General features: G+C 36.9%; 1 protein-coding gene across 2 annotated transcripts in view; it reads left to right on the forward strand.

Annotated features, from left to right (window-relative positions):
- Positions 1–944: 944 nt before the first annotated feature.
- HNF4G (hepatocyte nuclear factor 4, gamma) overlaps positions 945–7,604 on the forward strand; it is a 61,289-nt gene continuing 54,629 nt past the window's right edge. The window contains exon 1 of one of the 2 annotated variants that reach the window (XM_005866389.2): positions 945–1,002. The gene's annotated coding sequence lies outside the window, so the exon portion shown is untranslated. Of the gene's footprint in view, positions 1,003–7,063; positions 7,181–7,604 lie in introns of those variants that run through there. The other variant, XM_014539856.1, reaches the window with a different exon arrangement.

Consider the following 7,604-nt stretch of genomic DNA (forward strand, 5'->3'; position numbering starts at 1 on the left):
GTTTCAGATTTTTCAAGGTGCTTTCCATTCAATGAGCTCATGTAACTCACTAACCTTCTTCAATAAGCAGTGGAATTGTTATAATTCTCCACCTGTCCCACCCTTTCTGCCTCCTTCTCTCTTATTTCCCCCCGTTTCTCTTTCTTCCTTTTAAAGAAGGCAGTTTGGTGTATGGAAAGAGCCCAGAATGTGAATTCAGATATTTAGTTAGGTCTTTGCCCCATTAAATTACTTTGACATTGGGCTGGTCAATTTCAGTTTTCTGAAATTTGGTTTCCTAATTGGCAAAATCAGAATAATGCTGATGTCTTCTTCTCAAAGTTGTTAGGATAAAGTCATGTGAAATATGAGGGAAAGGAAAACACACCACATTCCATGTCCCTGTTAGCTTCTTTTAAGGTAACTGGATAATGGAAAGAGAACAGATTTTGGCCTCACTGCTTCTTAATTGGGCACTTACATCAAGTTACCTGACCTTTCTGAACTTCATTTTCCTCATGTGTAAAATGGCCTAATGATTCATATCTTGTGAAGTTGTTGCATGGAAAAAATAAGGTAACATATATGCTTACCCTGACATAGTTCCTGAAACATACCAGTGTAGTATACTCTACCACAAGTACTTTCTCTCTTTCCCTCCTTCCCTCTTAACCATCTCTTTTTCCTCCCACCTTATTCTTCTTCCTCCATCTCAACCTTGCATGGCAGAGAAGGTGGGGCACATGATTGCACAATCTTGAGATTTAAAAATTTTTAAAATTGCACTCAGACTATTTTGAACAAAATTCTAAGCTCCAATGAGGCAGGAGATGGGGATCCAAGCCCCCACCCCCATTTTTTGAGTGAAGATTACTTACTGTCATGCTCTGGAACCTCCAATGAATCCTGAAACTTTGGTGTGGTAGAATTTGAAAACCACTGATGTAGCCCAACCTCTTCTTTTACAGATGAGGACCCTGAATTTGAGAGAAGTTGATTGACTGGCCCAGACTTGCACAGCGGGTAAGTGGTGAGCTAAGGCTGGAATGCAGTTGTTTTTTGCTTTTGCCCAATTGTTCCCTTTACTAAGTGAAGGTACAGAGTGCAAATATGTCAAATTAAGATTTCTCTCTTAAAGGATATTACAGTTTATTCATGGAGATGGAATTCTGATGTGAAAGATGAGTAAATATAAAGTAGCATGATATAGCTCTGAAATGGTTGGAGTAAGTAAATACTTCAAGAAGGGAGGAACAAGGAGAATCATTGTCTTTTGAGGACGGATACTGCAGATTCCTGCGGGCAGGGACTTACTGTTTGCTCATTGTCATTTTATCCCTGGCACATACAGAAATGCCTGACTTCCATCAGGGGATTATTACCCACCTCTTTGAATGAATGAACGAACAAATGAATGAGTGAATGACTTAATGAAACATATAATGAATCACATTTAGAAGAAGATCAAGGATTTAGATAATCAGGCTGTTTAAATAGTGGGTTGCACTTCCCTATTGGGTGATGAAATAAGTTTAGTGGATCATGATTTACATATAAAAAGTTACAGTGTCATTATGTCATGAAAATTGTTTAGATTTACAGGTGACATCGACATAAAACACACATGTACAATTACACTTATGTGTGCACTTGGTCACAATTTAAAATGTATGTCTCACCGTAAGCCATGGTTTTTAGACAAGGGGATACTAGAGTCTCAGGTAGGCATGTGAAGGCTTTGTGGAGAATAGTGACTTAACAGTTTTGCTAAATCAGAGGTGACAAGAATAAAGAAATCAAGATAAAGTTTATCCAGAGGAAGTGGAATCCATTGGGTTCTTCAGCTATCACAGAACCATTGGGAATCCTCTTTGCCTTCTGCTGTCTCCATCCTCCACTCTGAAAGGATTTAACCAAACTACACTTTAGAATGATTAGGAAGATTAATCTGTCAGGAGTGGATAAATTGGACTGAAGCTGGGGATCCAGAAAGAGGATGATGCAAAGGAGGCAGCACAGGGTCAGGAAGTTGTGAGAATCTCCATGGTCAATTAGGGAGACTGAAAAAAAAAGGCCCCTGGACACAGACTAGAAATGAACCTAAAGAAGACAGCAAAATTCTAAGGAGATGACCTTGGAAGGAAGGGTAAATTTGTCTATTATACTAATGTTACTTGAGATTTTATATAACTTTGAGCATTTCCCATATTTCATGTAAGTTATAAAGATGAGTATTGAATGAAAACTGATGTGCCTCAAATCCAAATGTCCCTAAAAACTTGCTAAAATGAAAGCTAGAAAAATAATTAAAAAGTTGAAATATATTCACATCAGTTGAGCCTTTCTTTTTGGTTTGGGTCTATCTGCCTTTCAGAGAAAAATCAGAAGTTAAGAATTATAAATAATTATAATTTAAATTAAAAAGTCATTGCTTAAGTTACTTGTTTCAAAAGGAAACTAAGTAATGCCCCTTTGCTGTTTATTAAAGGAAAGCTCTGGTGGCATTATAGATGGCCCATTAACACGTGTCATATGTGAGTTTACATAATTGAGAGAACATGAACTAAGTGTGTATTTGTGTGTGTGTGTGTGTGTGTGTGTGTGTGTGTGTGTGTGTTTAATAAAACTGTCTCCAGGCATGGTGAGGTACAAAGGTCCATCATTTAAGCTTCAGAACTAAATAAACATGTGAGGTTATGATTATTTTATTGAGCTTTCTAACTTTATGACACGCTAATGGCTCATGGGTGAGTTATATTGATGAGCACTGGAAACCTACAGCTTCAGTGAGGTTTTCTTAAATTTATTCATTTATTGTTTTTATTTTAAAGTGCCAAAAAGAAAATGCCCAATTCCCAGTCTCATTTTTCATTTACAATAAACCATAGAAATACAATTTTTACTACAGAGGAGGACCTAGATCTATATATCTATATGTTAAATGAATATAACTGGCAATTCGTCTGCGACTTTCTAATTTTCTTTCGATTTCTAATGCAAACTTGAATTTCTGAGTTTGAGTGTATGTCTCACTGTCAACTTCATTATCAGGCTTATAAGACTTGCTAGGCTGAACTTACTGGCAAAACTAATGTGGTTATACTGTGTTAGCATCTGTGACGAGATAACGCAATGAAGCACAATTTTGAAAAGGTGTTTTTACATATATTGTAATTTTATTCATGCCATATTTTATTCAGAATTTGGGAAGTAGGAATTGCTTTTTGGGTAATCTTTTGTGGGAACTTTCTGGCAACATGTTCCCCAAGGAAAGAGGGCCCAGATGGTCCAGTTCAGGGTTCCCAAATGTGCCAACCAGAAGAAGTGGCTTCCCTCCTCTGGGACTGGGCAGAGAACTGGTTCACAGAAGGACACACCAGGAGAGAGGAGTAAGTGCCCCCACCAAAGCATTACTACTTCTCATAGTCGAGAGTAGATTTAGCCTGAAAATTAAGCATAAAAGGTTTTTTTTACATTTAATTTTCAATTACAGTTTACATTCAATATTATTTTGTATTAGCATAAAAGTTTCATTTAATGTAGGGATTGATAATATGGCTTACTTACCTTTCAAAATAAAAGGAAAGACTTCCTATTTAACATTAGAATTAATTAGACTACCCTTCAATCTACTTGTTTTATCAACATCTTGTAAATTTTACTGACAGCATGTACACTGGCGTTTGTAGAGTGAACTAGAAACATTTGCCAGTGTAGCTTCAAGTAACTTAAATATTTTCTTTTTATAGATTATCCTAAAATTAAAAAGGAAACCGTTCCAGTGATGCATGCATGTGTTCCCTGAGGTCAAAGCCTACCTTTAAATTTTTTTCTTTTAAACTTTATTGTTAACACTATTACAGATGTCTCCCAACACCCCTCTTTGTACACCTCCACCCAGCCCCCACCCATTTGAAAGGATTCTTAGCTTAGTTTTTTTAACTATGGATTTTTAGTGCTAAAATATTTATTAAAAATCACACTATGGAGAAAGAAGTACTGTTGTCTGTTGGATCCTGTATATTTAGAATCAAATCCTTCAACTCTCTTTATATGTACAGAAGGGGAAAGAACAGTTAATTTCTAGACCAGATTTGGAAACACGTGTATAGGGAGCAGAAAAGCATTCAGTGGCCATTCAAGCAGGAGAGAAACTCCTATTTTCTGAGTATGTAAATGTTCTAACTAGAACCTATGTCCAAGTAGAATGAAACCAAACTCCTGTTACACTTTACTAAAATAAAACAAAACTTTGATTATATTTCTAAAAAGAGTGTTGATTTAAAATATGTATCCATTTATTTCAAATGGATCAGACAAAAAAAAAATGTCCCTAATTTTATCTGAAGTCAGTCAAGAGAAGTTTACTTTCTTTTCCAACACAGATGGAATCCTGTAAGTGGTTTGGATGGCTCAGAGCTCTCTGCGCCACTCAGCACCTCTCCTTTTCAGCTGTCCTGTTTACAAAGTCAGATGTTCTATCCTTAAAAAAGAACCGGCCACCTACTGCGCCCAGGGAAGAAGGTTCCGGTTCCTGCCCACAGGGACTCAGCAGCGCTGCCTCTCTTCCCTCTGCTTTTGTTACACTGCCCCCTGCTTCTCAGCCAGTGGCCTTACAGTGTAAATTGTTCGGTTGACTCATTTTACCTGCTCCCTAAAAAATATACAGTCTGTGTCACTTTTCACTGAAGTTCAGTATTATTGATCTAAAGGAACTCTTATTTGTGAGGGGAAGGGAGAGAAAAAGTAAATAAAAATAAAGTGCTCTTATTAATGATAGGTCTACTCTCTAAGGAACATGTTAGCATTTAAGTAGACAGTCGATACTATTTTTAAAATTAGGTGTTAGCAGATCTTTCCCTTAAAATTTATCTTAATATCCACTGCAGGATTAAACAGGCTAATTATAAGAGCTTAATAAGTATTATTCATTGTAGGTGCTTAGAACTATGCTCCCTGTGTTAGTATACTTGGCCAGTGATAATGCCCAGCATTGACGAGTAGCCAATCTCTTAGTACAATTTTTTATACAGATGACACTTTCATATGAATTATGAAAGTTTCAAAAATAAAGTTAAGAAAGATTCAAGTTAATGAAGCCAAGTGGATAGCCACTTTTCAGAATGTAAATTTTTACTCTTTGGATAAAATGAAAATTTGGGAGATTAACAATATTTTTTTCTTTGACCCAATATAACATTATGAGAAAGTAGTCTCAAGTATACTTAAGAATTTTTATCTCAGCATTTCTTAAAATAGAAATTATTAGAAGCATATCAAATGGTTAAATAGCATGATTAAGTATATTATTATTTCTTTTCATTATGAGCATTAAGTAGCCATAACAATTGATATTTTTAATAACATGGAAAAATTAATGGTAAGTGAAAAGAAGAGGATATACAATATATAATCCATATGATCACAATTATGGAAACTGTCTCTGAGTCAGGAGCTTGAATACTCCAATGCACAAAGCTTTAAGCCAGGGGTAGGGGACCTTTTTTCTGCCAAGGGCCATTTGGATATTTATAACATCATTCACTTAATACAATTCACTTAATATAAATTTATGTTGCTATGTAAAAAAGCTCCTAGATTTATTAAATGTCGAGTCCCGCCTAATGTTGCCTTGGCAGGGCCAGACCAAATGACTTCACGGCCCTTATATGGCCCACGAGCCAGACATCCCCCACCCCTGCCATCTCAGGGCCCTTTCTGGAATTCTCTTGCTCCACCTTTTTACTTGGCTACTCCTCCTTCAGGTTCCAGACTAAATGTTCCTTTCTCAAGAAAGCATTTGCTGATCTTCAGGGTCACTTCAGACCAGATATGTTCCCCAGTGATATGTTCTCACAACAGTCTCATTTTTCTTCATAGTACCTGTAACGATTATAATTCATCACCTTGGGTATCTTTTGAATGTCTGTCTTTCTCAGTAGACTAGAAGCTTCATTGAGCAGTAACTGTATCAACCTTGTTTGCTCAATTCCTGGCCCAGGGACTGGGACACAGAATGAACTCAGTAAACATTTGTTGAAGAAATGAATGAACGAATGGAAGGCACTGTGCTGAGAACCTTTCATGTAATCTTATTGAGATCCCCCAAAAAAGTCTGAAGGACCATCTTTATTTTATTTTATGGATAAGGAAACTGCATCTTAGAGCAAAAAGATTGTCCAAAGTTATAGAGCCAGTAAGTGAATAGAATTTGAACTAGAAAAATAAACTTATTCTTATATGTACATCATAGTTCCTTATCCCAACAGTACAGTGCCTTCCAATTTAAGGACAGATGTTCCCACACCCCTCAGTATCTCACAAATTCTTAATCTGCTGTAAGGCCTGAGCAATGGTTGATGTTTTTAATAATGATAGAATTGGTATTTCTGGAAGGAAGTAGAACCAAATTGAAGCCATCTTCCCATTTAAATGATCAAAAGTCACATCGCAATGGAGTTGGTGAGTCAGCCTTGTTCAGCCTTCCTCTATGGCTAGAGGTGATTTTCTGCTCCCCTTGTCTCTGAACCTGCCCATTTCTCTATGCTTACAGTCAATTTAATAGTATAACCTTCTGACTTAATCAGATAAATTATGCCTAATTATTTAGTGCTAAAGCTATGTTTGAGTTTCACAAGACACACTTGCAGAAATGTTTTACTAGATCTTTATCACATAGTTCCAAACAAAAAGGGACTTAAAACTGCTCATTGCTGTTCCAAGATCCAATTCCCATTTTAGCTGATGACTTACAAACGGGAAGTTGACCAATGATTCTATTTAATCAGATCTCTCAATATTGTTGTGAATGATCATTCTGGTAGCCAGATAGTATAAATCTGTCGTGGCTCCTTCTTATATTTACTTGTTATTCTGGAGGGAGCTTGCTGTGGCACTAGGGTTTTCTTAAGTATAAACCATTCCAAAATCACACTGTTATTATAGGTTGCTTTGTCCTCAGGCCCTCTAATATTCCTTTTGGGCTATTGGTCTGCCAACGTGCAGTTAGGGGATTAAAGTAAATCATTTAATCCATGCTGCATGTCACTCGGTAGTATACTTTTGGAAATTGTTTCCACAGAAGCACCAGTGGAAGCAGCCAGTCTGAGATATTGACACTATAGGAAAAACTGACAGCTTACTCCTTATATTGATTCTATTCTTCTCTACAAATATAGACTCCGTTCCCCACCACAGCCTTGTAAGTGGTGACTGCTGAGATTTCTAAATTGCTCTGTAAATTATTTATTGCTTGGACACCTTGTAAAGACCTCTTTTTTTCTTGTCTGACGTGCTTGTGATTGCTCAGGTCTCATATATATTGAAAAGTCTCAATGTGTTTGCTGACCACAGCCTTCTCATGGAGCACCTTTCCTTCCTACTTTATTTTGAAAATACGATCTGCCCTGAGCTTATTGAAATTGTCTTTTGTCATTCTTATTTCTGCTTTATTCATACAAAATATTATCAGTATATATATACACACACACACACACATATATATATACTATAGGCCCAATGCACGAAATTAATGCATGGAGGAAGGGGGCGTCCCTCAGCCTGGCCTGAGCCCTCTCGCAATCCAGGACCCGTTGCTCCTAACTGCCTGCCTGCTCAGTCGTCAG

The sequence above is a fragment of the Myotis brandtii genome, unplaced genomic scaffold, assembly GCF_000412655.1.
Source record: "Myotis brandtii unplaced genomic scaffold, ASM41265v1 scaffold23, whole genome shotgun sequence".
NCBI classification, from domain to species: domain Eukaryota; kingdom Metazoa; phylum Chordata; class Mammalia; order Chiroptera; family Vespertilionidae; genus Myotis; species Myotis brandtii.